Genomic DNA, 5,198 nt, shown 5'->3' on the forward strand with positions numbered 1-5,198 from the left:
GAACCTGACAGATCCCTGTGACGGCTGAACTCCTCGTAGTTGGTGGCGGTGACTAACTTGTACATCTTCCTCGCTCGGGTTAAGGATGAGGGTTCAAGGTTAGGGTTTTTGCACGGTAGGTATGCACACCATGTCGTCAGATCATGCTCCTCAAACTTAGAAAGGTAGTCGGTAGGCAAGAGGGGCGATCATGTTTAGGGTGGTGTTGTGAGGCAAGAAGCATCAATGTCCAAGGTAAGCACATATGATGGTTGTTGGACCAGTGATCAGAGGGAAGGTCGAGGGATAGAACTGGATGGGCATATGTTGGCAAGCCCCGGTTTGGTAGCATGGCAACAAGAGGCAATGTCGGATATGGAGGCGGTATATAGTTGCCAAAGACCAAGGAGGAGGCGACAACTGTATCAACAAAGACCCCACCAAAAAACATGTATCAACAGAGGATAGGAGTTCATGACGAGGGAGGTAACATAGCCGGGAAAACGAGAGTGAGGTTAACACTGGTATAGAGATTTTTTTTTATTTAAAAAGGATGAAATACAGATCGTCTTGTGCAAATCTAACATTGAGGGGGAACAATCAGCTCACATTTAATCTTAGGCAACTGAAATATTAGAGTCCATATTATTACGACAATCTAGATTATTTGTTCCGTTGCAGAATATCAACAGGAGAAAACACAAACAATTAATCTATAAAGATAGGTTAGATTACGACATGAGCACAAACAAAGTACCGACAAGAGAATGCGATTAGGCAGCTAATTAGCAAAACCAAAACCCAAGCAACCATCTAAAACACCAACCAAAAATACATGCAAATGTAGAATATTTGATATGTATTCCTGCAAAAAAAAGAATATATTATCTTTAAAGAAATATGATTACATGAAACATTAGCATGGCAAACTGAAAGTACATATACGAATATCACCGGGAGGAATTGCATCAATCCTTGTATGCCATACTACGGCTCGGAGGCATGTTTGAGAAAAAGTTTTCGCATGATTAGACCTGAACCGGTTCATTTGCCATAACAACAGAAAATATAATCCTCTTTTCGACAGTAACCTACTCAAAGGGTTTGTGCGCCAACCCCCTTCCTAAGCACAGGTTAACCAGCATTGCTCAACACACTATAGCCACTACTAACTAGCTAGCTACAAGCAGGTGCAATTAGTTGTCGGCTGCTTAATTTTGAGTTGAACAGAAGTTACATATCAGATCAGTAGCAACTAGCTAGCTAGATGGGTCCTGTGATTAGCCACCGTATCCTGTTTGGCCCCCTTTTTTCCTTGCGGGTCAAGTGACGATTAAGTCTTGACAGGGAGCTCGCAAGGTCATGCTAGCCACTTGTACCTTGGGTTCCAAAGATGATGTGGATTATTCGTCTGGTCTTGGCAGGAAAAGGTGAAAAGGAAGTCCAGTGGGCATCATTTTTCAGGTTAGATGCTAAATCAGGAAACTGACATCGATGGTGAATGTATGTATTTCTATTTCCAGTGCCAATTATCAAAAGCATCCTCTGGCGCTCCCGCGGGCGGCAGGGGAGGAACCCTAGCCGCCGGCCGCCTCTCCACCTCTCTTCTCCTCCTCCTCCTCCCGCCGCCGCCAGAGGGCGCGCCCGGGCGAAGCCCGGCCGGCGCCGGCGGCGGCGGGGCGTCTTCATCGCCTCGTTCGGGAGGGCTGGCGCGGGCCGGCCGACCTGGATCTGGTCACGGCGTTCTCGTGGGGCGCCGCGGCGCGGCCCCTCATCGGCGCAGGTTGGCGCGCGGGTGTGCGGGTGGCGTGATGGGCTGCTCCTCGGTGGTGCTCGGCTGGTGTGGTGACGGCGGCGGCTCGATCCAGATCTGGTTGGGGCGGGCTGCGGGCCGTGCGGGCTGCGGGCGGCTTCCTCCGCCGTGGCCGGCTGGCGGAGGGGTCGGCGCAGCAGTGGTGGCCTCGGCCTCGGCCTTCCCCTCCTCTTCTTCATCCGGGGGGGAGGAGGTGGGATGGGCCGGGGGTCGGGGATGGCTGCCGGCGCCCCAGCCAAAGCTGACCTTGCGGCGGCAATGCTTTGGGGTTGGCCGACGGATTGTGGTTCCGGTGGTGCGTGCCCGGCGGTTTGGCGACCCGTGCACGAGGGATGGAGGTCTTCGATCAAATCCGGGTGAAAACCTGCTATTGGCGATTGCCAAGGCCGGCGATGGCGACGCTGTCTGCGTCGTTCCCTTCCTGAAGGCATCGTCGTGGAGAAGTTCAAGGCCACTCTCTGCTACCTCCGGGGGAAACCCTAGATCAGTAGATCGGATGACGGCGGCTCGCTGGTGTCGTTTCCCCCCTGGGGGCGTCATTCTTGGAGGTGCACATGGGCTCGAGGGACTAGAGGACGGTGACTTTGGTGGAGCGGTGCTTCATCTTACACATTGATGGTGGCGGATCTCGACGGCGTGGCGCTGTGGAGACTCGGCGTCTGATGCGCGGAGATGGACTCGTGCAGGAGGTGGAAGCTGTCTGGCGTCATGGTGGCGTTGATGGCAGATAGGCCTGGCAAGGTCGGTGCAACAGTACAGCTCTGAAGATGGTTTGGTGGCAGGCGGCTGCGGCGGCCTCATACCCGGCAGGGGTCTTGGTTGAGAAGCACGCCGGACTGGTGGGTGCCCATACCAGGCAGGCGTCCTGGGTGGGACCTCAAGTATTTAGATGTTTAGGTTTGGCTGCGTGGTCTGTTTGGTATTAGGCCCAGACTTTCAGCGCCCCTACATCAACTGGATAGGGATAGCGACAGTTGTTGCTTGTTTTGGTGGCTTTAGACTTATTGTTGTATGACTCTGCACGGTCTTGTGTCAATAATTAATAAAATGGCCGTATGCATCGCCCAGATGCAGAGGCCGGGGGTCGTCCTCCTTTTCTAAAAAAAAAAAAATTATCAAAAGCATCAAAATAGTTTTTGAAATCGAATAAACAAGAACACGACATATCTCCATGTCTTCTTAATTCTTCGTGGTCTTGAGGAATCGAATGGCTTAATTAACTAATTACTTGATAATCGTAAAAATTGCGGAAAATGCGGATGAAGACTATAACAAATTAATAGCAAGAGAGGGAGAAAGGGAAATAGCAAACAACAATGTAGCAACCAACCTTAAAGGAATAAAAGCTTTTGGAAGGATCCAATCCAAAAGCTACAGACTAGCTAGAAAAATTAAAGCACGGTGAATTTTCATGTGTGATCATGCGTAAACAAGGCTTGGCTATAGCTATCAACCAACTAACCCTGTAGTTACCAACCAACTAATCTCTAATGACCAACCAATTAAAGCAAATAACTTGTTCTCGCAAAAAAAAAACAGATAACTTGAAAGGCCAACCATATTTCTATTTGGCTACCACGGTGACACCACCACCGAAATTACACATCACCGCAAGTTATTCTGATAGTTTCCGTGGCACCACAAGTTACGCATCACCCTATTAGTACTATTGAAACCGAGTTATATATGTGTTATCCCAGTCCAATGCACTATAGTTCCACCTAACCGTTCGGAGTTGTATAGGTATGTTGCCGAATAAACCGTTCTTCTTTTGATAACATTGCTTTCAAAATTCCTCCCTCCATAACACTGCTATTTCATCCATATGTTCCTGTTCTCGCTAAATGAACACCACAAGAGCAAAATGGTCTTGGAGGCGACATATAGGGAATGAAATTCAAAACCTTATGATGCAAATTTATTCAGTAGTAATATACTTTACACATATTAGTTGGAAGAAGTACACAACACATTTCACTTATATCATAACCTCTTTCCTTATTGAGAAATCGGCAGACGCATGGTCTTTCAGTTATCAAGTTAACATCTTTTAGAATCGACGATAAGAGAGGCACAACTGTGTTGCCCGCGTGAAGCCAATGGCAGCAACCATGCCGTCACATATCGGGATGCCTGCCTGCAGATTTTATTTTCCTTTTTTCTGTTGTTGGAGGAAACCGATTTTCATTTACCTAAAACCAAGGGGTATAACAAGTAGTCTTGTAGCCAACGCCAAAGAAGAAAAACATAGCAAAAAACAAGGAGAAAAAAAACACAAGAACAGCAAATGGCGTCGTACTACGACAGAGTAGGAGCCAGGCTGCAGACAAGAAATTAAGCATCAAGGTAGGAAGTTGTGATCAGGGCCCATACCTGCAGGTTGAAGCAATCGCCAATGTCCGGGACTCCATCCGTGCGCATTTCCAAAAACACCATGAGAAGCAATACTCCACAAGTCCACTACCATGTGTTGCTACCGGCACCAAGAAATATTCACCTCTCAAATCCATTGACCAAAGGAACTTGCGCTTCGTGGCACCCGGTCACCACCGCAACTTACCGATGAAATGACGAGATGTGATGACAATACACTGTAAATGGGAGAATCATTCCTGCTAGACACAGTCTTTCGGTTATCTAGTTAACCTCTTCCCAAGTGAGAGAGATCAAACTATTTCGCATAGTCGACAGGAAGCACAATAGTATGGCAGGTGCGAAGCCAATGGTAGCTATGGCGCATCACCTTGCACAATGTCTACCATCCATTAGCTCGGAGGCCTCAGGATCATGGAGTAGAGGAAGATGGGTATCTGGAAGGGAAATAACGGTATGCCACAACACTCGGCGAGTCCCAATATACATGGTACTAGTAATTACGTACCCATGTGTTGTTAGAGGATATAAAAAATATGTACTTCTCAAAGCCATCGAACAAAGGAACCCGCCCTTCACGGCCCCCTTCAACCACCACAGCTTATTGATGAACTGATGAAATCTGATGATCCCGGTCACGCAAGACACTTCCGCTCTGCGTGCCCGACACCTCCAGGATGCCCGCGCACCAAGGAGTTCCTGACACCGCACTGCACCTGACAGTCATAACCGTGGTTTTGGCCAGGATCCCCCTGGCCATCAAGATCACCGTCAACGTCATCTCTGTTGAGCTCTGCGACTACATTGCGAGACATTCTCAAGGCAGCCTCTGAGGCCGTGGGTTGATGTGGGATCGCTTGAGGAGGATGGACCTGCACGCATCTAGGTTCTTTGCCCGGATCCGGAGCGGCTGCACGGCCTCATCCTGCCTTTCTACTTCGACACGACAGAACATACGTACGTTAACCTTTGAGCTGGACTTGGAGGAACTGGAGGCCGTTTGCTCCCCTGGGCTGTTGGCAGTAAGCCATGT

This window comes from Triticum dicoccoides, chromosome 3B, assembly GCF_002162155.2.
Source record: "Triticum dicoccoides isolate Atlit2015 ecotype Zavitan chromosome 3B, WEW_v2.0, whole genome shotgun sequence".
NCBI lineage: Eukaryota > Viridiplantae > Streptophyta > Magnoliopsida > Poales > Poaceae > Triticum > Triticum dicoccoides.